Source organism: Mustela putorius, unplaced genomic scaffold, assembly GCF_011764305.1.
Source record: "Mustela putorius furo isolate JIRA1106 unplaced genomic scaffold, ASM1176430v1.1 tig00003845_pilon_pilon_pilon, whole genome shotgun sequence".
NCBI classification, from domain to species: Eukaryota; Metazoa; Chordata; class Mammalia; order Carnivora; family Mustelidae; genus Mustela; species Mustela putorius.
The window spans coordinates 69,240,233-69,265,924 of record NW_025421998.1 but is presented as its reverse complement, the minus strand read 5'-3'; the positions used below and the strand labels follow the sequence as shown (position 1 = coordinate 69,265,924).

The window sequence follows — 25,692 nt, the reverse complement described above, 5'->3', positions numbered from 1 at the left end:
GGTATTGGTGGGACCCAGTGGGAGGCTGAACAGAACAAAAATCCCCCTGGCCCTCCTGCTACACCTTAGCAGGGCACTCACTGCTTATTTAAAAGAGAGTAAATGAAATCCAGAGTCGTAGAATAGCCACAGCATATAGGATATAAGTGAACATTACCCATCACACAAGAACAACAAGGAACATCACAACTTGAATGAGAAAAGAAAATCAGAGGCCAAAACCAAAATGAATGAGATGTTGGAATGAGCAGACATAGATTTTAAAGCAGCCATCATAAAATTGGTTCAATTAACAATTGTGAGTTCTCTTGATACAAATGAGAAAAGAGAAGATCTTGGCAAAGAAAGAAAAATTCTATGTATTAGAAAAAGAGCCACACAGGAATTGCAGAACTAAAAAACACAGTAACAAAATAAAAACCCTACTAGATGGGTTCATTTGTAGAGTGGAAATGAATTGGTGAACTTGAGGACAGATCAATAGAATTTACCCAACCTGAACAACAGAAAGAAAATAGACTGGGGGGAAAAAAAAATGAACAGAGTCTCAGGAGCCTGTGGACAATAACAAAAGAGCAAATATTTGTATCCTTGAAGTTCCAGAAGTAGCGGAGAAAGAATGTGAGACTTACAGTATTTAAAGACATAATAGCTGATAACTTCCTAAACTTGGTGAAAGACATAACCTTGCAAATTTAAGAGGTTGAGCAAACCCTAAATAGGAAAAAGAAAAAAAAAAAAGCAAGCAAGCAAGCAAGAAAGAAACAAAACAGAGGAATCCATTGGCAAGACATCCCAATGCTTCTGCAAACTAAAGACAAATAAAAAAAATCTTGAAAGCAGTCAGGGAGAAATATTACAGTGTTTACAGAGGTACAGCAATTTGAATGAGAGCAGGCTTCTCGTATGGCAACAGTGGAAGCCAGAAAGAAGTTGTCTTTTCCTTTTCAACATTTTTCAACTATTGAAAGACAAGGATTGGCAATTCTCCATCTGGTGAAAATATCCTTCAGGAATGAGGGAGATCTAAAGACATCTTCAGATGAAAGAAAAGAGAGAATTTGTTAATTATATACTTTATTCATGAGCAGTTTAAGCTGTTGATAAATTATTTTATATTGATTATTTCTACTAACACAGTGTTTTCAGTTTTCAGAGTTATCAACAAGAATGAATTTGGGTTTTTTTTTCCCCCACTTTAACAAATTTTTGCTATGTGCAGTTTTCTTTTGAATTGTTTCTTCCACAAATAGTTATTATGGATTGTTGGTTTGTAATTATCCTCTGACTAATTCATGAGAGAATGTAAGCCATCCTTTCCGATATGTTAGGATTGTCAATCAAAAGCCAGTTAAAAGGACTGCAAATGTTACCACTGCATAGTGCCAGGAAACCCGTGGACAAAATACATGGCAGGTCAGGGTCCTCGGTGTCACGATTTCCTTCCTTTGTGGATCTAAGGATTTGTTCAGCTGTTGATAGGAGAGAATCATTTAGCAAGGCTTAGACCTTTCCATTCCTAAGAGATAATTTACACAAGTCATGCATGATAAGGGAAAGAAATGAAAAAAGAATGAAAGGAATGAGCTGTTCTTTAGTCTTCAAGGTTGATGCTGTTTATCTTGTTTGTTGCTTTGTTATGTCTCTGTAAGAGAATGGAAGAACCCTGCCTCTCAGTGTACCAAATACAAATGGCCATGTGTTAGCTGGACGGCATCATTATTAATTATCTTGTATATGAAAAAGTGAGGTAGGTCCCCTATCTGTAGAAGAGCAAGGACGGCCTGTCCACGGAACGTGATTTTTGATGCTTCTCTCTTATTCTAGTGGTTACCAGACCTTTAAAATCCAACATGGATAACGTCAAACCATGAGCAGAAAATGTAGAGACTTCGCTGAAAATGCTTCTGATCGATTTTTATGTTTTAGGAGGTCTGACTCTTTACCTGACTTGTACAAATATCCCATTAATTAATTTGGAGGAAAGGCAAAGAGAAGGAAATCCTCTTTGACCATTGATCAAAAATCATCCTATACCACTTAGAGAAAAAAGTACTGTCTCTGAATATGTGAATCTGAGTCATTCATGTGTTCTAATCGGTGTGTGGACTAGGTCCTGACTGTCCTCACTGCAGGCTGACCAAAGAGCAAACAGCAAAGAGTAAAGACTCTCAGTGGTTAAACAAGGTAAAATTTTTCTGCTTCGAATTTGGCCAGGCAAGGCGGACAGATTCAGACCATAAGGAAGCAATAAACCATTTTTAAGATTCAAACAGGTTAAGACTTACTTACATAGCAAAAGCAAGTGGAGCCGAAGGTGCCAGCCCCCATGTTGTTTACATGGGGTGACAATGAAGAGAGGGCCCAGCTAACTGTAACACGGAGGACAGGACGCTCTTCCTTTGAGAGCCAAGGCCATGCTTCAGATAAGCAGTTTCATAGCCTGCAGGCCTCCTTTCAGAGGGTGAGGGGGAAAGTTTCCTACCTCCTCAGGGCCCAGGAGACTTGGAGAAAGTGTCTCATGACAGCCTTCCTCACCAATAGGGAGGCAGAAGAGAATGGTGTGGCCGATGGCAGCTGTTTACAAGCCTCTCTGATCCTGTGTTACGGGAGGATCAAAGGTCATTCCACTAAGCCTGGGATCCGCTGTGGTTAGGCCTTAGTAGGCCTGTGAGGAGATGTGTAAGCTTTCCGGGGCACCATGGTAGAGCCATTCCTCTACATTTAGTTTCTGCAGCCATTTGTGTGATTGTGATTTTGTTAATCAAAAATAATGACTTTGGCCTGCACAGAATTTCTGAGATTAAAAAAAAAGATCAAGCACAATGATTATTCCAGTAAAAAGAAGTTATATTAATAAGAAAGTCTTCACTGAACCTGAAAGTCAGTGATTGGTTTAAATTCTAAATTGTTATAAGAAATCAATCTCAGGGGCGCCTGGGTGGCTCAGTGGGTTAAAGCCTCTGCCTTCAGCTCAGGTCATGATCTCAAAGTCCTGGGATCAAGCCCGGCATCGGGCTCTCTGCTCAGCAGGGAGCCTGCTTCCTCCTCTCTCTCTCTCTCTCTCTCTCTCTCTCTCTGCCTGCCTCTCTGCCTACTTCTGATCTCTGTCAAATAAATAAATAAAATCTTAAAAAAAAAAAAAAAGATCCCAATCTCAGTCACTTTATGAGATTCCGTTATTTCCCTCTTGGTTTCTACTCTCCCGCCCACGTCTACCCCCAGCCTTTTTCTCCACGTTTGCCCTGCTTTGTGATGAATGTGATGAACATTGATGAATGAGAAACAGAAGGCAGGAAGAATCTAGGAGAAAAAATTGCTTGTTTTTTCTCCTTCTGAAGGACAGACAGTTCTGCTACAGTCCCGGGTGGTTTCATATGTCTTCCTGAGATGTCCCTTGTGACCAAGCAGTCAACTGTATACAGAGTTGATCCTTGAGCAACATGGGTATGAATGTCACAAGTCTGTTTACAAAAGATTTCTTTCAAGAAATATAGTGTTGTAAATATATTGTCTCTTTCTTACTATTTTCTTAATAACATTTTTTCCCTCTAACTTACTTTATTATAAGAATGCAATATATAATACATATACAAAATTCATGTTAATCCGCTGTTTATTTTATTGGTAAGGTTTTTGGTCAACAATTGGCTATTAGTAAGGTTTTCAGAGAGTCAAAAGTTCTATGTGGAGTTTTGACTGAGAGGGGCTTGGTGACCCAAACCCCCCTAGTTGTCGGTAGTGGACTGTACTGTGAACCTAAAACCAGCTGGTAACATACCATCTACATTTTCCTTCTTCCTGTTCCTCCCTCCCTCCCTCTTGCTTTTCTAGGACTGGCCCCTCCACACCCAATAAAGGTTTAGCACGTAACTTTCTCTCAGGCACTGTTTTCCAGGAAATCTGGGCAAAAGCAAGTCACATTTAGTTTCAAAGCTGGATTATGAAAAAATTTCAGACACATATGAAAGCTGAGGAAAAGTCCAATGAACCCCTGTACACTCATCACCAGACTCAATAATTACCCACTTTTTTAAAAAGGTTGTATTTATTTGTGACTCCCCGTGGAGCTGGGAGCCAGATGCAAGACTCAATTCCAGGACTCTGGGATCATGACCTGAGCCGAAGGCAGTTGCTTAACCAACTGAGCCATCGAGGTACCCAATTATTACCCATTTTGGCACATATATGTCATTTATCTCTTCTCCTTCCTTTTTCTTTCTTTTCTCTCTCTCCTTCCTTTCCTCATCCCCATTTTGCACCCTCTCTTCCTTCCTTCCTTCTTTCCCTTCTTTTTTTTCTTCTTTCCTTGTTCGAAGTATTTTATTTTATTTTTGAAAAGATTTTATTTATTTATTTGACAGGAAGAGAGACAGTGAGACAGGGAACACATGCAAGGGAGTGGGAAAGGGAGAAACAGGCTTCCCGCCGAGCAGGGAGCCAGAGCTGGATCACCACCAGAGCCAAAGGCAGAAGCCTAAGGACTGAGCCTGAGCCTTGTTAGAAGTATTTCAGAGCAAGTCCCAGGGAATGTCTCTGCAAAATGATGGGCATTTTCTTACATAAACACAATGCCATTATTACACCTAGTAAGATGACAGTATTTCTTCAACATTGTCTAACAACAGTCCATGGTCAAATGTCCATGATTGTCTTACAAGTCTTTTTACTGCTGTGTGTTTGAATCAGGACCCAGACAAGGTTATTGTATATTGGGTTGCTACCTGTCTTTAACCTACAGCTTCTCTTCATTGTTTCCCTCTTCTTTTTGTCCTGTTACTAACTTGCTGTGAAGATAATGTCTGTTGTTTTACAGACTGTCTTGCACTCTAGATTATCTGTTACTTTCTTCATGGTGCCATTTAACTTGTTCCTCTAACCCTCATGTTTCCTGTAAGCCTGTGAATAGGAAGTCAATTTTAAGGCCTGCTTAGATTCTGTTTTTTATTTTGTTTTGTTTGCAAGAAGACTTCAAGGGGTGCTGAGTGCTTCAGATGGCATCAGATCAGAAGGCCCCCAGTGTCTGGAGTCTCATTCTGTAGCACTACTTAGACAATCAGACAGATGTAGTGACACCCTGATTTCCATTGTAAAGTACATCATTGAACTTTTCATGTAATGGTTTCATCCACTGAAGATTGCTGCCTGAACCTTTTACTTCACAAAGGATTGCTAAATTGCAATATCTCAATTCTCTTACTTATTTCACATTTATTATAAGAACCATGTTCACCTCAACAGTGGTGTGATTTTCTGAAATACAGTTCAAACGGGAAAGGCAATATGCGTTCTCATTCTTTTCCTTTCTTTTCTTTCCCGTTGAATATGGAGTTAGTGCCCTTGTTGCTTGCAAAAGTGCCCACACTTGTTTGTTTGTTTTTGTTTTTGTTTTCTCACCTTTGGAGTTTCATTAAGTGCTCTTGGATTTTTAAATATTCAATATGTTTCAGACAATTGCATTCATTATTTTGTTGGTGCTCAAATTGTCCCATCTCTGGCCAAAGCGACTCTGTAGTTTTGGTGTTTGTGACCTTTTGACACCTTTATTTGTTATAAATGAATTTCTTGGCTTTGTAGCACAAGATATCTCATACTCTATATATCCTGCCCCAGACCTGGATGGATGTTATTTTATTTGTAGTAAAAATGAGAGTATATATCTAAAATTTTATTTCATGGCAGTAATTTCAGAATCTAGTATTTATTTAGGTAATAAATACAACTATAATTACTTGTTTTATATATATTATATATATTTCAAATTATTTATATAAAAGAAAATGTACACATTTCATTATAAGTACATGAAAGATTGGATTAATAACTGTATAGCAATGTTTCATTTTTCCAGGTGGCACAATTTATATTCAAAATTTCCCAGGAAGTTTGAAATGAGGAATATAAATGAAATCTCAAATGTTTTCATATGTATTCAAATAAGAGTATCAGTTTCATCAGAGTTGCTATAGTAAAAGCTTTGAAAAAACTTTCAGAAAGGTGATGGTTTGATAGAGCTGTCAAATTTGAGTTTTAGCTTAGAATAAGTGAAGGGCTATAATTTCAACTGTTAGCAGACTTTGGTGTGGGAATGCATAATATTGAATTTAATGAATCCAAAATTTGGCTGCAGTTCTCAGAGTAAGTTTGGAGGACCCTTGAAGTTACTGAGACCTTTTTTAGGGGGTTGGCAAGTCTTCCCTTTTTCAACTACAAATTTGACTAAGGGCTGCTTTTCTTCATTATATTCTAGCTGTAACAACATATTGCAACAGATTGAATGCAGAAGTGGAGTATGGGAATTCACCTGTTTCTCTTAAACCTGAGAGTAAAGAGATTTGAAGAAATGTAGAAAGTCTATTTTTTTCTCACTGAGTTTTTTAAAAAAGGTAGTCAGTATTCAAAAAAGTTTATTATAATAAATTAAACACATATCTAAAATTTTTGTCTTAGTTTTTAATACAGTAAATATAGACATATATAACCCATACAAACAAAAGCTCTTTAAAGTTCTCTTTTTAAGACTATAAAGAAATCTTGAGACCAAGAAGTTTAAAAACCTCTGTGATATCTTGGGCTATTTGCTTACCAATTATAAATATGTGTGAACAGAAATAGATTTGAAATATATATATTCATAGAGTTTGTAAATTTAATTATTTCAGGTTAACTTTGCTTAAATATCTTCTTGAATACTAGACATGTCTAACCATACTTTAATTTTATACCTTAGCAAGGAATACATATAGGATTCATTTTCTCTCTGATGACATTAATGCTGCATGGAGGACTAGTTGAATATAAAATGACAAATCATTATATCTCAACTCCACACATAAAGCCAAATATTCAGTTTAGAATTTAATTGATGGGTTGAAGAAAATGGGGTGTTCTGAGGATTTAGCCCAGCTTCATTTTTAACAGACTATTTTTTAGAGCACTTTTACAGAAAAATTGAGCAGAAAGTATAGAGTGCCAATATATTCCCTGACCCATTTGCACAGCTTCCTCAACTCTCAATATCCCAGCACCAAAGTGGTATATTTGTTACAATCGATGAAGCTACATTGACACATCATTGTTACTCAGAGTCTATAGTGCATGGTTACTGTTCACTCTTGGTGGTACATTCTTCAGGGTCTGACAAATGTATAATGCTATGTATCACCCTGATAGTATCACAATATTTTCACTGCAATAAAAATCTGTGCTCCACCTACTCTTTCCTCCCCCCAGTCCCTCAACCCTTGGCGGCCACAGTTTCTTTTACTGTCTCCATAGTTTTACCTTTTCCAGAATGGCACATAGTTGGCGTCATATGCTATACCATAACCTTTCTAGGTGCCTTCAGCTTCTTAAGCCCATTTGATGAATCTCAGTGACGATGTTCAGTCAGATTTAGCAACACATCTTGTATGGCAATTAACTTTCATTATACTAAAAATCACACATACTTGTCTTTGTTATTTATCCATGTACATTCCATTCCAAAGAGTCAACTATAATGGCCAGGAACTCCATCTGTTTAATTTGGGGTCATCCATATTGATTATTATTAGTACTGTTAACCTAAAAAATAAAACAGCCACTTTATCAACAAAATGGGTTTATTTAGGAATAGTAGAGAATAGTGGTTTTGGACATGCAAGCTATGGCAAATCCACAGGCAAATACAAAAAACAAAGGAGAGGACTGTTATTTTATGGAGAAGGAGGAAGTCTGGAGGTGTTGTTTTCAAACATAAGCCCATTGGAGAAAAGCAAGAGCATAGAATGATGATGGTTTCTCATTGGCTGGGTTCCTCATTTCTTGTAGGAGATGCAGTGTACATCTTTCCCTGTTAAGGACGGTCATTGATGATGCTTTCCTGTTGAGGATTGCTCTATTGGGGTTCTGTAATTAATGTGGAGTGGGTGGTACAGTTGTAGCTTCCCAACTCCACTTTAGTAAGGTTTCCCTTTATTAATTTCACAAGAGAGTGCAACCGAGTTTGTAGACAGGTTGCCAATGCTATTTGATGATGGTGGTCCTCACAGCTAAGTGCACATGGAATTAAATCCTTAAGCTCTGGCAGAGAAGAACTTGCCCTACAGTAATTCTTTCAGTGATGAATGAGAAAAACTACAAAACTGGCACATACCCTCTTTGCAGGAAAGCAACTTTATTCTCAGGAGATGCCAGGGGTTCTAGCTATCAGGTTGAGTCTCTGAGTAGGTTCTTAAACCTTTAGAATTGATTTTGAACAAAAGTTCAAACAAAAGCATCTGGTACTAACATTTGTATTAAATGATTTGAAAATGTGCAGAGTAGTTTGTCATCATTCGCAAGATAAAGACAGAAATAAAGAGGGATATAAAGGGGAGATAAAAGAGAGAATAAGTATTTTATATCTGTTTGGTAGGTTTAGGTTCCATTTTGTTTGTAGGTTGTTATAAACCCATAAATTTGTACCACTTGAAGACAAAAGCTTAGGTATGAAATTCCAGCTTTTCCAAAGTAACCCCCCCTGTTCTAGATTATTTGTTTTGGTTTGCCTAGAGAAAGCAAAATTGAAATAGTTTTCCTGTTTACACTTTAGTAGAAAAAACGCAGTAAAGGTGTCCAGAGGGAGAATCTGAAGAAGCTCTTTGCCCCTATAACCCTACACTCCAGCAACTGCTGGGGTCTCCATTTCCTGACTTCTATAATAAGGGAGATGGACGCCTGGGTAGCTTAGTGGGTTAAGCCTCTGCTTTCAGCTCAGGTCCTGATCTCAGGGTCCTGGGATCTAGCCCCCATCCAGCTCTCTGCTCAGCAGGGAGCCTGCTTCCCTCCCTCTCTCTGCCTGCTTGTGATCTCTGTCAAATAAATAAATAAAATATTTTTTTAAAACTTAAAAAAAAAATAAGGGAGGAACTGAAGACCAAGTTTCACAGAGTTTCGGCTCCCTCTTGTCCTCTCTGTCATTAGTACAGTGCAGACCTTAGAGTAAAGGCTCAGCTATTGCTTGCTGAATGAGTGTTACCTTTGATCCGTTGGAAATCCACGACGGGTTTTGGGTCTAACCCAGGCGGGCTCCCGCGTTAGCCTGGGGGCGGGGGGAGGAGAGGGTGGTGCCGGTTTTCCGCCGTGGGCGGAGCTTCGCGCGGCTCCCGCGCGCCAGGGAATGGAGGCGGAGCTTTCCGCCGGCGGTGGGCGGGGCTAGCACGGGGACTTCCCCTGGGCTGAGCTGCGCAGCGGGTGCGGAGGGTGGGAGCCCGGTGGCGGTTCGGGGGGGGTTCTGAGAGGATGGAGGGGGTGGGTGGGTGCTCAGCCGCCGGCCTCTGGCGGTCCCCGGGGCTTGGGACCCTAACGGGGGAGTCGTTTCCAGGCGGGGCGGGAATTGCTGGGAGGTTGAGGGCTGCTCGGCCCCGAGTCCTGCGGTGTCGCGAGCATGTGTGCGTGCGCGTGTTTATCTGAGGCCCCGCGCGGCCGCCGGCCCTGCCGCCTACTCCTCTGGCTAACCATGGTTGCAAACCGGCGCCTAGCCGCGGCGACACCTAGCCGGGAGGCGGCTCGCTCTTCCCCGCCAAGTGGGCACTCCCCGATCGCGCCCTCTCCTCGTCCCCCTCGTAGGGGACGACTCGGGCTCCAAGCCCTGGCCGTGAGAGGGAGCGCTGTTGGGGACGCGCTGTCCTCTGCCTTGAACTGTTGGGCTTGTGGTGGGAGTCCCTGAGGCTTGAACCCCAGGGTTTTAAAGCACCTGTCTCTTGTCATTTTTACTTTTAGGGTTTTGGCCAAATTGGGCGAGGGCACAAAATAACCACTTACCCCTTCTCACCGAGGACGAACGGGAGAAAGGGTAAGTAAGGAATGATCAGGGGTGGAAGGAGCTAGGGCTGTAGGAAGAAAGACCAAGGGAGAGAAAAATCCAGATCCACAACTGCCCCTGGGGGATTTAGGGGCCAGTTTCTTCCATTTCATCAGGAACCTGAGGCCCACTTTCAAGGGTCACAGGCTCCAAACCCAAGAGTTTTTTCAGGCCTGGAATCTGTAGCTTTGGCTGGGAGTTTGGCGGCTTGGCAAAGATCCCTTTTAGCCATTTGACCTGATAGAACTGTCTTTACCCTTCCCGTCTTTGGAACGTGGGTCTTGGGGTTGTCTCTCTCCAGGCCATGTCTCACTCGAAGCTAACTTTGATTAATCCCAGAGACTAAGTATTGAAGATTCAGGACCCTGCTCAATTATGGACAGGACCTCCACCCACGGATCTTTGCATTTTATAAAAAGGGACTCCTGTAAAAATTCTTTAGAACGCCAAAGGGTAAAATTAATTAGCGAGGTGATACCTGTTGAAATCCTTTTAGGATCTTCTCACAAGCTCATAGAGGAAGATTTTTTGTTTGTTTGTTTTTGTTTTTTTCAGTGTCGAGGTTTTCATTACCAGGCTGGGCCTTTTACTCTTGACTTTCACTTTGATACCCCTCACATATTCTATTCACTTCTGAAAAGTAGCCAAACAGCACACTGAAGCCCTTGGAGGTTTGCTGTGATTTTCAATGTGATCTCTTTCAACAGTTCTTTTGTGCAAATTTCCCGTCAGTTCTCCAATATACCACTCCTTCTACCTTCTTACTGGTGAAATGAAACAGCCCCTCTCCGAAGGTTGGGAATACCTTCTGTATCCTATGTGTCCTGTATCAACAAACATTTTAAATTAGCTAGAATTCAGGTTAGCCACAAGCAAGAATGTTGCAAACCATTCTTGGATACTTACAGAGGAAAGCTAGAATTAACCTCTGTGTCAAATTGACATTGGCTGCCTATGCTCTGAATCTGCCTTATTTGTCTGGACTCAAGTGATAGATAGCCATATAATTTATGTAAAACCAGAAAATAGTTGTTTATTGATGATGGTTCATTCATTGATGCAGTAGTTATTTATTCTTTTCCCGCCAAGGTGTGGGACACTGATACATTAGTAGGATGGTAAAATGAGACTGGGTTTGGAGATGGCCATTTGGAGCAGGCCTTTCTCCAGTTTTCTGTAGGTTTTTGGAGTACTTGAGTATTTAATGTACAAGCCCTTCCCTGTCCTATTGATCTTAGTTATGTGCAGGTCTGTACGTGTTGTGGGGGACAGTACTATTTTTCTGCCTTCTAGTACTTTCAGTGATAAACTTTCAAGGATTACTGACCATGGTGATTTGTGTCCTGTTTTAGAATAGTGTTACTGGACAGAGAATCAGTTGCGAACTCAGGTTTGGCTGCTGGCAGCTTGAAAATCAATACTTGAGAGCTAGGTGAGAGACAAATGGGAAAGAAAAGACTATTTTATTCGGGAAGCTGGCAACCTGGGAGGATGGTGGACTAATGTCCCAAAGACCACCTTCCCAGTCCAGGTGAAGCTGAAGAGTTTTAAAAGGGAAGATGTGACAGACGGGGCAGGGGGCCCTACGTGCAGGAGAAGCTGGGGCCCAGGTGGTAATTGGTAGGTCGACAGGATCCGGAACAGACTTGCTGGCATCAGCAGCAGCTGTTTTCAAATGTGATTAGGCATTATCTTCTGGGAAAGTTTAGTCCTTCACTCCTCAAGGCCAGCGGTTTGCAAATCTCAAGAAAGTAGGTTAGTTTGGCTGCAGACCAAGGGACTGAGGTTAGCAAGTAAGGAGTGCATAAGCTTGAGACGGGTTAACCCTTAAGAGCAATTGGAGCACCATTATAGCTTTGTAGTCATTTTGCAGTGTATTAAATATAACAGTATAAAGATCAGATGAGGATAATATTTTGGATTGTTCCATAAAGATGACATAAGATGAGAAAACATGGAGTGTTAAGGATAATGCACTTAATAAATATTAGATTGTTTACTTGTATGAGTTTCTGTACATTTAACCTTATTTTTTATTTAAGATAACTTTTTCTGGTTACAAAGGTTATATAAGATTAAAAAACGTTATTTAAAAATGAGTCTTGCAGGGATATAAAAGGTAGAAAGTGAGTCTCTTATGAACTCTCAGAGGAACCCTTTCAACGATTTGTGTTTCTTCAACTTTGTTTCATGTTATATGTTACTATTTGGCAAAACTGTAAATGTCTGCCTTTTACCTCCATATTCTTGGCTATGTACCACCACTCCTTGTTCCATCCCCAGTCCCCATGTAGAAGTGACATGTCTTTTAGAGTCTTCTAGAAATGGGTTCTATGGGACGCCTGGGTGGCTCAGTTGGTTAAGCAGCTGCCTTCGGCTCAGGTCATGATTCCAGCGTCCTGGGATCGAGTCCCACATCGGGCTCCTTGCTCCACGGGGAGTCTGCTTCTCCCTCTGACTGTGCCTTCCACTCTGTCTGCCTGTGCTCGCTCTCGCTCTCCCTCTGAAAAATAAATAAATAAAATCTTTAAAAAAAAAAAAAAAAGAAATGGGTTCTAGTCCTGGCTCTTATCTCATTCGCTCTGCGACTTTGTGCCAGTTAAAACTCTACTCCCTAACTTCTCACCTGTCAAAACAGAACAATGAGTATATTAAAAAGTAAGCAAAAAGACAGCATCTGGCTTACAGATACTAACTTAATTTCCCTCCCTTTTTATTTGGTCACCTATCACATTCTTAATTATCCTCTTTGCAACTGAAGCAAGGGATCTCATACTCAACATTCCTGCAGGTGGGTGTTTGCATTTTCATAGTGATCACCTGTTAAATCTGATCCTCAAATTTCTGGGATAACACTGGCACCTGAAGTGGTTTGAATCCCCTCTCCCCATTCCCGCCTTGTAATCATTCCACAGCCATGTCTAACGAGTGTCAGCTTGAAAAATGAAGGGAAGGAGTTTCTATAAATGTGTTTAAAAAGCTCTGACACTGTTCCCAACGTGGGAAAGACATAGTACCGCATTTAGCTGAGTGCTTAAATTTAGGATTTCTATTTCAGAAATGTCTTTGGTTTATAAGAATTACAATAAAAATGCTGATGCTTCATGTCCAAACTGTCATGATTTTGCCAACTTGTGGGTTTAATATACAGCTAAGCTGTGTGTTTAGTGTGTCTAATACAGCTCTGGAAGCCAAGAAAGACAAGTCCACAGACATCAGATTTTTACACCAGACATCTGGTTTCACTTTGCTAAGGAGTACATTTTGTCAGTAGATTATAGGCATATCAGCTGTACTGGTGTAGTTTGTGGCATTCTATCATAAGGTCTGGGTCTGTAGGGTTTAGGGTGATGTTTTATTCAAACGACAGCACACTATGAACGAGCACCTGGTCAGATAAGCATGCTTCCCACAGGTGTCTTCTAGTGTCATTGTTCTTACAAGTTAACAAGGTAAAATCGTTTCTATCCTTGCGTTTTTTTTTTTTTTTTTTTTTTGTGGAAGAAAAATATTCTTAAAAGCCTTGCTAAAGATTAGCCCATTGTATTCTAGAAATTAACTTTCAAGTCCATTTTTGTTTGTAATGTGGAACAGTGTACTTACAGGAATAAAATAACAAATGGCATTTAGGTTCCCAGATCAGGACCCCAAAGCTATTTTATGTTATGTTATTTGTTTTTTTAAAAAAAGCTACTCTGAGATTAAGACCTGAGCTGAGATCAAGAGTTGGACACTTAAACCACTGAGCCACCCGGGTCCTCCACCAAAGCTATTTTAACTCATTGTATGCCCATTATTAGTGGTATACTATAGACTTTAGCCAAAAGTTATAATAGTGTTTTGGAGAGTGATATATTCTGAGGTGCCACCTAAAATAGCTAGACCACATCTCTCTTCATTTTGAGGTAGTCGGGAGTATAGAAATACTGTTATCTCTGGGTCTTCAGGTAGGCTCTGTGATTACTTACCTGTGATCTTGGATACAAATTCTTCATCTGTGAAATGGGATAATTACTCATGGTTACTCTGAGGTTTAGTGAGTGTTTTTAAGTAGCACAATATGTAGTACAGAATTGGCCCTCAGTAAATAGTAGTTTCATTTCTTTTCTCTAGGTCCTGGCCACAAGAACAAAGATGGCCAACCTCCTAACCCCTGCCTTATATCTCAGACTAATCCACTGGTAGGACCTGTGGCTCCAGCAGAGGGATCTGGAATTTGGGAATCTGGGATTTAGTAGTGGGGGCTGGGAAAAGGCTATGGAGATTAATGACAAAGGGGACGAGTGGTGAACTGACAGAGAAAGTTGCCAATCTTTTTTTTTTTTTTAAGATTTTATTTATTTATTTGACAGAAAGAGATCACAAGTAGGTAGAGAGTCAGGCGGGGGTGGTGGGAGGGAAAGCAGGCTCCCTGCTGAGCAGAGAGCTTGACATACTCAATCCCAGAACCTGAAGATCATGACCTGAGCCAAAGGCAGAGGCTTAACCCACTGGGGCTTAACCCAGGGGCCCCAGAAGTTGCCAATCTTTTGATCAGTCCATGGATTTAGCCGGATGAATTTTTTAATTTGATGAGTAGAAAGAACCACCTTCATCTCTGGCTTTTCAGTTGATCTTTTGTTAGCAGCTCTATTGGTCTAGCTCTCCTGTCTACCTCCTTATTGCCTGCTTAGCCTATTGATAAGTTCTTTTTTTGTTTTGTTGGGTTTTGTTGTTGTTGTTGTTGTTTGTTTCCTTGATAATACCTGAATAATCATTTATTTCTATTTTTTTAATAGGTGTGACTTATTCATAGATGTCCGTACTTCCCTAGGATCTGGACTTCTTCTATACTTAAAGTTGATCTTCTTATCCTTTCATTGGTCTATAGTTCATTAATTCTTTGTTTTCCTTTTAAACTATTTGCTGTGTACATTGAACTTGTGCTGAGGATATAAAGATGAAGTCACTGTCCTTGATCAAGGATCTTATAGTCTAGTAGGACAATAGACATCTTGACCAACAGTCCAAATATTATGTGCTATTTCCCCTAATGGAGATATAAGTGCAAAGCAAGGCTAGCAGGAGCTCTTGACCCCTGATGGGAATGCCAGAGGAGGATTTTAGCAGTGGTTGTGTTTGAGCTGAATCTTGAAAGCTGAGTAGAAGTGAGCAGGGTGACAAGCAGCAAAAAGCATTTCCACACAGGCCTAATGGCATGAATAGTTGTATGGTATTATGAGGGCCTGGTGTGTTCAGGGAGCTATATGTAGGTCAGTTATATTGGAGTATGAAGGGCAAAATCAGCAGTGAAAGGAGATGAAACCAGATAGCTAAGTCAGGGCATACTTCCTATGCCACGTGCAACATTTTGAGTGACGTGAAAGGTCACCATGAAAGCGGTGTGCTGTAGATTCAGGGACAGTGAGGTGCCGGGTGGGGAGGAAGACTGCAGGCCTGAGCTGACGGTGCATTAGCGTGGATAATGGAAACCTGAGAGCTGAGACATGGCTGGACGTAGTGAGGATACTTGGAAATTAGAAATTTTTGGAAAAATATTTAGGAAGAGGGAAAATTGGTTGGTCTTTGTGACTGTTTGAATGTAACAGGAATGGGAGCCTGAGGATGCTGCAGTATGGATAGTGGGAGGGAAAAGTGAAGAGGAAGCGGGTGTGAGGGTCAGCTCATGAGTTCAGGTTGGGACATGTAATTAAATTGCTTGCAGGACAATTTAAACTTGGCGAGTTGGGGCTGTCTAGGAGGTGGCTGGATATGAGGTCTTGGAGCATCAGGAAGAATGTGGAGGCTGGAGATGCAGATTTCTGAGTGCTTACTCTATGGAGAGTCGTTAAAGGTGTAGGTAAGGACAAAAGGCTTAGAGGAACTGCATAAAAAGAGAAGAGAAAAGGACTCAAAGTAAACCTTGGAGAATATTGAAATTTTAAGGGCAAACCAAGACAAAGACAGAGATATGGTTGCTGAAGGGGAGTGGCCAGAGGGGCTGGCAGGAAAGAGAAAGCATAGCTTTTCATGCTGACTTGTAGAGTTTCAAGAAGTAGAACCCAGTTAAGCTTAAATCATCAAGTACGTGAAGATTATAAAGTGCCTGTTGGAAGTCAGTGATTCCCTTGGACTGGTGGGGGCAGAGACTACACTGCATGGGGAGAGGAATGAGTCAGAGGGAAGGAAGAGAGGAGAGCCTAGGTGTGCCTGGGCCCCTCCTCAGAGATTCTGTCCTCATCGGTCTTCCGTCCAGAATTTTCAGAGCTCACCAAGGGATTCTAACATGTGTCTGAAGACGAGAACCACTGTGGCCCACTGCTTTTTTTGAGGAGAGAGAGAGCATGTATTTATGCTGAGAGGAAGGAGCCCCATAGGGAGGTGTTGAAAAGGTGGTTGCCTGTAATCACTGTTCTTTGTCATGTTTTTTTGTGGGTAAAAATCAAATTGTCACTGTCTTTGCCTAATCTTCCCTTTGAAACAAACAAAAGGCATATATGACCCCACCCTTCAATATCCTATTGACCCTTTTTCTCCTGGCTCAGAGTTCCACTGCTAACTTGCTCTCTCCAAATCTGGCCTTTTTCTATAAATTATTCTCTGACCTAATCCACTTGTGGGGGGGGGAAAAAGTCCCCATTTATTAAAAACGGAAAAATTTCAAAGGACTGTGTACTAGGAGGGTAAGGGGAAATTTATCAGCCAAACATTAAAAATGATCTGATTTAGCAATACTCATTAATAATATCTGCTGTCTTCAGGGCTATCTATGTAAGATGGAACCTTACATAAGGTGGGAAGGATGAATGTGATAGGGATTCTGCCCTGAAGGACTCCTCAGGTCAGTGAGAGCAATGGATGTATCAGTAAGTGACTTATGCAATATATGCTGTTACAGAGGTTCAAAGTAAGATGGATGCAAAAAAAAAAAAAAAAAAGGCCTTTCTTCTAAATGATCCTGAAGACTTCACAGAGGAGGCACACAAGCTAGAACTTGCAGTGGAATTAAGGCATGGGATGCTGAGGTTCAAGGAGTGGGATTGAGGGAATAAAATATTTTGGTGGCCCCATGAGAATGACAGAATGGGTTTGAGTTTTTCATCTCTTCTTCCTCCTGTTCTACTTGGTTTATTGCAAGTTATCTGTGTCTTTTAGGGACCTTTGGGAGATAAAGATGTTTTAGCTTACATGGGGAGATATCTGCAGTTTCTCCTTTTGTAGTCTAAGCTTTCTGTGAATTTACCACTACTGGTTTATTATATGCTCGATGGCCAAAATAGACCAGAGTAATTAAATCAGTCTCTGGGGATGACGTTCAGGTACTGATATTTTTCAAAGTGTCCCCAGGTGTTCTAATGGCAGCATGGGTAGAGAACCACTGGGCTAAAATACAATTCAGAAGAAAAGATTGGGACTTGGAGCTAAAAAGTTATAGGCTGGGTTTCTTTAAAAAAATATAGTTGGATTTTTATGATTCTTTTTAACAGCATGTGTCCTTAGTTAAGTTACTTAGACAGCTCTAAGCCCCATCATCCTTGAGAAAATGGGAATGGTAGTAAACCTGTCCCACCTTGTAGAAATGTGTGGGTCTAAAGAGGTGATTATATCAGGGGACATTGCATGCAGATGTGGTCGTGACAATGATATATTCTGTTGACTTTTTCCAGGAGTAGACAGGCTAAGAGCTGGTCACCTTGCCCTGTAAGGTAGTAACAATTTCATGAATTAGAACTTAAGATTTCACTATCATGAACATTTTGCTGTTCTATTTTACTACATTTGTGTAATGTTAAAATGTTGAAGACCTAAAGCAAAAATGCAGATCCTTAAAAAATCAGCTATTGAGCATTTCTTGTCTGACATATTGTTTAAAATGATACAGATGTTTATTGTGATTAAGATTGTAAAGTATATAAATATTTTCAATGTCAGTAATATGATTGTTGAGTATTAAATGCTCTACATAGGTTTTTGTTCTTAAAGTCTGTACATTAAAAAACAAACAAACAAAAAACAGAAATCAGGGCGCCTGGGTGGCTCAGTGGGTTGGGCCTCTGCTTTCAGCTCAGGTCATGATCCCAGGGTCCTGGGATTGAGCCCTCAGTGGGCTCTCTTCTCAGTGGGGAGCCTGCTTCCTCCTCCCCTTCTGCCTGCCTCTTTGCCTACTTGTGGTCTCTCTCTCTGTATCAAATAAATAAAATCTTAAAAAAACAAAAACAAAAAACAGAAATCTTCCAGAAAACAGTAAAAAGCCCACAGAGTACCATGGAATACCATAAATTCAATGATATTGCAGGTCTCATCATGTCTGTCAAGTATATAGGAACTTATGCTGTGCCTCTCTCTCTCTCTCTCTTTTTTTTTTTTTTTTTTTTTTTTAACTGTGAGAATCCTGGTATTGGTGCTGGTGGTATAATCACACTGAAGTGATCATTATTATGGTATTATAGCTATTTTACTTGAGAGGTAAGTTTAATGGCAAGAAAACTGAACCTAAAGCTTAGAGATTAGATTCCAGACCTGGTTTCCCTGCCCACTCCTAAATGGTAGTAGATAAGTTAGTTTCTCGGAGACTCACATGCATCAGTTCTCTGTTGCTTTGTAACATAATCAAAATCTCAGTGGCTGAAAGCAACAATAATCATTTTATAAAGATTTATTTATTTATTTATTTGACACACAGAGAGAGAGAGAGAGAGACAGTGAGAGAGGGAACACAAGCAGGTGGAGTGGGAGAGGGAGAAGCAGGTAATTGAATGCAGTACTAGATCCCAGGACCCCAGGATCATGACCTGAGCCGAAGGCAGATGCTTAATGACTGAGCCACCCAGGCACCCCAACAATAATCATTTATTATATTATGTTTGTGGTGGGTCAGTAGTTTGGGTGGTTCTGGCTCAGGATCTCATGTGGTTGCTGTCAGATGCCAGCAGGAGGTGCAATTATTGAAGGACACGCCTGGGACTACAAGGTGCCTTTCCAAAGTGCCTATCACATGGCCGGCAAGTTGGTGTTGGCAATTTGGTTTCTCTCCATAAGGAGCTTTCCATGGGGCTGCCCCTCCCTGGTAGGTTATGGGAGCTGGCTTCCCCAGAGTGACATACAGGAGACCAAGGTGGAAACTGTAGTGCCTTTTATGACCCATCCTTGGAAGTCCCCTAGCACCATTTTTGATGTCTTAGTGGTCTCATGGGCCCTGATTGAGAGTGAGACACAGGATAGGAAGCACGTATCGTCGGGGACCATCTTGAGAGGTTGGCTGCCTGACAGGTTGACAGCCTCTACCCAGCATAGCATAACTTTGGGTTTCAGTGAGGAATTTATGGAAATTCATTTGCAAAACATTAAAGTAGCAGATAAATTTTTCAAGTCTTTAACATCTTCTAGTATAGAAGTGGTACATCTATTTCGTGGGAGAAAATTATGAGCATGAACAGTAACCATAGCAAGACCCTGTTGGTCAACTGGTGACCATAGGTTTTATCCAAGGTAGTCTGTCTCCTTGATGAAATCTTGAAATGTCTGTTTTTATGTCTCTTTCTTGGCATTTGCTCTACTTTGCCTTGGTACGAGGTATGGACGTGTCTCACCCTGTGTTGGACTGGAAACTTTTAGAGTGGGAACTACATCTTACTCTTCATTGTCTTATGGCATTTTAAACTTAATGCTTGGTACTTCATTGGTGTTTAATTTCTATTAACTGAACTGAATTGGATCACTAGCACAACTCCTGTCTTTATGCCTCCCCTGAAATTTCAGATGCAGAGGGTCATTATTTGCTCAGATGGTATTGATGGGAGTGGTAGCTCCTTCTGGAACCATCTCTAAGCCGTCCAATGGAGCCCTGATTTGCCCTGATAGCCTTTAGCCTCACCTAAATGGCTCACATATTTGGATGTGTCAGGGGCTTAGCCTGTTCTCATTGATGACCAAAGCAAGCAAGCACACACACTGCACAATCATTCCTATATGACTGTTTCAGAATCTCATTGTACCCACACCCCGTTTGGTAACTCATACCAAATTTTCGACTTCTTAGCTGAAGAATGCCCAGAAGATAAAAGTTTATATCTTTCTTCCATGTAATAAATCATAAAAATTTAATCTTCACCATTTTATCCAAAAGTTTATTTTGAGAGCTAGGTCTTTGTATGGCACTTTGACACACACCCTTTCATACATCTTTTTTTTTTGAAAAATGTTTGTAGCATTTATGGTCAGCTTTTGAAAAATCATCCTGCTTGTAGCTGGAGGACACATTGTAAACACATTTTCAAGTTCTAGTTCTTTTTTTTTCTACTTTTAGAATTGTGTTCAGCAAAGCCTTTTTTTTTTTTAAAGAAGGGAAATGTTTGTAACATTGTTGTATTTGTTACAGCAATGTTACATTTATAACATTGCATTTTAGAATAATCTATTTCATACGATTTTCACATTATGTAGACCAATAAATTCAGAGTATCTCAGGATTGTTTTCTCCTTTCTGTTCTCTCATGTGGACTTTCCTGCTGATTACCCTCTTTAGGAACTCTTTGCTTCCTTCTTCATTACCTGCCTTCTCTGTCAGTTGTCTGTACCAAATTTTCTCCCTGTCTTTGGACTTAGTCTACAATGTCACGTTCGAGTATGAGCGGGCTGCAAGGGGCAGAGCAGGCATTGTGATTAGCACTGAGTATAAAAAGAAGAGTTCAGCTGACTGTTAGGGTTGATGGTCAAAGGTTCTTTGCTAAGTAGGTAATAGTGGACCTACAGAGTAACATGTGTTAGGAAAAGATTAGAGATGCCACAGTTAATTTGTCTTAATTTTTGAAAATAGATTTTTTTTAGCCCAGTTATTTTTTTTTTAAGATTTTATTTATTTATTTGACAGAGAGAGATCACAAGTAGGCAGAGAGGCAGGCAGAGAGAGAGGGGGAAGCAGGCTCCCTGCTGAGCAGAGAGCCTGATGTGGGGCTCGATCCCAGGACCCTGAGATCATGACCTGAGCTGAAGGCAGAGGCTTAACCCACTGAGCCACCCAGGTGCCCCTAGCCCAGTTATTTTTATAGTAAAATTTTTTTAGCCCAGTTTTAGGTTTACAGCAAAAAAATACAGATTTTTCCTATGTACCCCACATGCGTACATGCATAGCTTCTCCCATTATCAACAGTACCTACCAGAATGATACATTTATTACAACCAAGGAGCCTACATTGACACAGCATTTACATGAGGGTTCACTCTATGTACATTTGAATAAACATGTAATAACATGTGTGTATCGTTATAGTATCATACAGTAGTTTGACTGCCCCAAAGTCTACCATATTCTGCCTATTCATCCATCTCTCCTCACTACCCCCTGACAACCATAGATCTTTTTACTATCTCCATAATTTTGCCTTTTCCAGAATGTCATGTAGTTAGAATCATACAGTATGGAGCCTTATTTCCTTAAATTTTAGTTTTCCTCGTTTAGCAGATTATTTAAAGCATTTTGGTGTTTTTCCAAGAGTTCATTTTTTAATGAATTTTATTAGTGTCAGATTCAAATACTGAGTTAATTTTTTTTAAAGATTTTATTAATTTGTCAGAGATCACAAGTAGGCAGAGAGACAGGCAGAGAGAGAGGAAGGGAAGCAGGCTCCCTGCTGAGCAGAGAGCCCGATGCAGGGCTTGATCCCAGGATCCTGGGATCATGACCCGAGCCGAAGGCAGAGGCTTTAACCCACTGAGCCACCCAGGTGCCCCAAGTACTGAGTAATTATTATTTAGTTTTGTTTAATAATAACTATTTTGTATCATTATATAAGGATAGTTTGAGGCATTTCATAAATTAGCTTTCTTATGAGTCTATTTCTCATGTGTAAGAGAAGTTCTATAGTCTGCACACACAAGTTATGACAGTAATAGTTTGAGATTGATAGTTTGAGACGTGTATATGACTGCATGATGTTAATATTCTAAACATTTCATTAAAACCTTTCTTTTAAAACTTAAAAAATAGATATTAATTATAAATTTCTAGACTTTAAAGAGGTGCTGTATGGTGAAAAGAATGTGGTTTTATTCGAGTGCTAGCTCTATCAGCAATATGAACGTGAATTTTTTTTTGTCTCTGAATTTCATTTTTTAAAAAGATTTTATTATTAATTTGACAGAGAGAGAGAAAGCACAAGCAGGGGGAGCGGCAGAGGGAGAGGGAGAAGCAGACTCCCTGCTGAGCAGGTATCCCTTTGCTGGGCTCAGTCCCAGCGCTCTGGGATCATGACCTGAGCCGAAGGTGAACACTTAATTGACTGAGCCATCCAGGTACCCATGAATGTCTTTTTTTTTTTTTTTTTTTTTTTTGAGAAGTGGAGATAACTTGTACTTTATAGGTTATTTTTGAGCACTATATGAGCTACTGGTTAAAATCCTATGTAAATATTTTTTTTAGAGAGCGTGAAAGAAGGAAAAAGAGTGAGGTAAGGGGCAAAGGAAGAAGGAGAGAGAGGGAGAGAGGGAGAGAATCATAAACAGACTCCGTGCTGGATGTGGGGCTCAATCTCATAACCCTAAGATCATGACCTGAGCTGAAATCAAGAGTCAGATGCTTAACCGATTGAGCCACCCAAGCAACCCAAAATCCTATGTAAATTTTAACTTGTTCTAAAGAAATGTAAGGAATTAATCATTTAATGAGTTGTACTTAGTTATTATATCTTAATTCTTCTTTTTTTTTTTTTTTTCGTTTTGCGGACAAGTACTAAAGGGGAAGAATGATTTGGGTTTAAGAAGGTGATACTGCTGAAAAGATGGTTATTTGAGTGTGTCTGAGAAAAAAATGCATTTTTTTTCTCTGAATATATCTTGTTGATTAAACCTTCTTTTTTCTTATTAAAAACATCTATACTTTGGGATATTCAGCATGTGTGCTTGGCTCCTAATCATACTAAATACGTAGTTGTCAGTTTGAGATGTTAGTCCTCTCTCCAAAAGAACGAATTATATTGCCACCTTCTGTATGGATTCAGAGACACATTATTTACTCTTTGTGATGAGAAAAGGCTAGATTCTAAAGTTCTTGTGACCGGTCTCTATGTGACTGAAGCAATGAGGGCAAGGCAGAGTTAGGTAGAAAGATTTTGGGGAAAGAGAATACAGATGGTCTTCTGGGGTTGAAATCTTGAGGCAAGTGATATATTAAATACAATTCTAGTTTCAAGGTGTCCTTCTAGTTTAGAATACTTAGAGGAGTGGTCAATGACATACTCATGCATTATGGCTAGAGAAAACTCTACACTTCCGAGTTTGAGAATGTCAATGTTGTTTAGTTCAAGATAAAGCTCTTATTCTTATTTATTTTTTCAAAAAAGATTTATTTATTTAATTATTTGAGAGAGGGAGACTGGGAGAGAGAGTGCCCATGAGGAGGGAGAGGTCAGAGGAGAAGCAGACTCCCCACTGAGCAGGGAAGCCCCATGTGGGACTTGATCCTGGAACTCCAGGATCATGACCTGAGCTGAAGGCAGTTGCTTAACCAACTGAGCCACCTAGACGCCCCTCAAGATAAAACTCTTTATAGTCATGTCCTTTATTATTAACATTTTTATTATATAGCAACCTTATTTTTTTATATCTCTACTGATTTAGAGTTCTTTTTTATCTTCAAAATATATTATACGGCCAAACACATGACAAAGTGCTATTTCCACCACATCTGCTGTCAGAACACACACGTTTATTGGTTAAATTCACTGTCTTTTCTGGGCATGATTTGTCGTGCTTGCTCCAAATTGCTTGTAATTGCTCCAAAGCAATTACAATAGTAACATCAAGGATCACTGATCACAGATCACCATAATAAATATAATAATAGTGAAAAAGTTTGTGAGAATATTGTGAGAATTACCAAAATGGGATACAGAGATGTAAAGTGAGCAAATGCTGTTGAAGAAATGACACTGATATGCCTGATGCAAGGCTGCTACAAACCTTCAATCTGTTAAAAAAAAAAAAAAGCAGTATCTTTGAAGAATGATAAAGAGTAGCACAGTAAATCCAGGTATGCCAATATAGCTTAAAGTTATTGAGGCCACTGTCTGTTCTAGGTTGACTTTTCCTTGCTCTGATCTCCCATAGCACAAAATTCATTTGCTTTTATATAATATAAGAGACTCACACTAAATAGTTCTTGCATCAGTCTGTGGTTTTGTGTTTGTGGAAAGAGCAGAGAGATCATCTGGAACTAACCTTTGAAGGAAGAAAGAACATTCAACATAAAAGATATGGTTTGAACAAAGACATAGAGGAAGGACCTTCTTCCTAAATTTAGAGCCAACGAGAAACTATTTGACTACAGTAAAAGTCCATGGGACATGTAGATTGAGGTTGGATTGTGAATGACACAAATATTCAACTTAGTAGTCTGTCAGACTGGCAAAGAAACAAAAAAATTGAGAACATGATGTGCTATTGAGGGTATAGAGAAATAGGCAGGGTCATCATTGCTAATGGGATTTTTGCAGGTTTCATTGAGACCAATTTGGAAATAGTTATCAAAACTTAAAATACACATATCATTTGATTTCTTATTAGAATTTATTCTACAGGTCTTGTACTTGGATGAAATAATATATATTTAGAGATAGTCTTTGCAGGAATAAAAAACAACCGAAGTTCCCATTCTTGGGGGATTGGACAAACAAATTATGGGACATTTAGTAGATATGTAGTAGTTGTTAATAAGGCAGTTTATGCTGAAATGGAATAATTGGTAAGTCAAAAAAAGGTGCAGAACAGTGAATAATGGTGGTTAATATTTTGGAGGAAAATAAATTAAGATACATATTTTCTTGTATATGCACAGAATTTCTCTGGAGGGAATTATTAGAAAGAGGAAAATGCCTCCAGTGGGTGGCAGGAGAACAGGGATGGGAGAGTGTCTTATTTTCTATTGTATACCCCTTTTTGGATATTTTGAATTTTACATTATACAAAAATTTTTTTTAAAAAGAAGACACACATTCAACTCAACATGTATTTCTGTATTACATATAATCTACTCTGGAAAATTAGGGAATAGAAAGGTAAATTAAAAAAAAAAACTTAGTGGTTCATTTGATAGGAGGTTATTTGATAAGGGATTAATATTCGGAGTACATAAAAACTCCTAGAACTCAACAACAACAACAGAATAACCTAATTAAAAAATGAACAAAAGGGCACCTGGGTGGCTCAGTGGGTTAAGCCGCTGCCTTCGGCTCAGGTCATGATCCCAGGGTCCTGGGATCAAGCCCCACATCGGGCTCTCTGCTCTGCAGGGAGCCTGCTTCCTCCTCTCTCTCTGCCTGCCTCTCTGCCTACTTGTGATTTCTGTCAGATAAATAAAGAAAAAAATCTTTAAAAAAAAAATGAACAAAAGATTTAAGTAGATATTTCTCCAAAGAAGATATATAAATGGCTGATAAAAACATGATAATGTGCCCAGTGTCACTAATCATTAGGAAGATGCAAATGAAAACCACAATGAGACACTATGAATGCCCACTCATTAGGCTAGCTGCTATTAAAAAGTATTGGTGAGGATGTGGAGAAATTGTAACTCTTGTGCACTCTTTATAAGAATGTAAAATGGTATAGACACTATGGAAAACAGTATGGCAATTCCTTAAAAAATTGAAAATAGACCTCTCATATGATCTAGCAGTTCCACTTTTGCAAATATATCAAAAGGATTGAAAGTGGGGGTCCCTGGGTAGCATAGTCGGTTAAGTGACCACCACTTGGTTTTGGTCAGGTCATGATCTCAGGGTCCTGGGATTGAGCCCCGGATCAGGCTCCATGCACAGACTCTGCTTGAGATTCTGTCCCTCTCCCTCTGTCTCTCCTGCTCATGCTTTCTGTCTCTCAAACAAATAAATCTT

General features: G+C 39.8%; 1 protein-coding gene across 3 annotated transcripts in view; it reads left to right on the top strand.

Moving 5' to 3' along the window:
- Positions 1-9,163: 9,163 nt before the first annotated feature.
- IMMP2L (inner mitochondrial membrane peptidase subunit 2) overlaps positions 9,164-25,692 on the top strand; it is an 860,599-nt gene continuing 844,070 nt past the window's right edge. For 2 of the 3 annotated variants that reach the window (XM_004741947.3, XM_004741948.3), the window contains exons 1-2: positions 9,164-9,216; positions 9,745-9,817. The gene's annotated coding sequence lies outside the window, so the exon portion shown is untranslated. Of the gene's footprint in view, positions 9,226-9,744; positions 9,818-25,692 lie in introns of all 3 variants that reach the window. The other variant, XM_013051034.2, reaches the window with a different exon arrangement.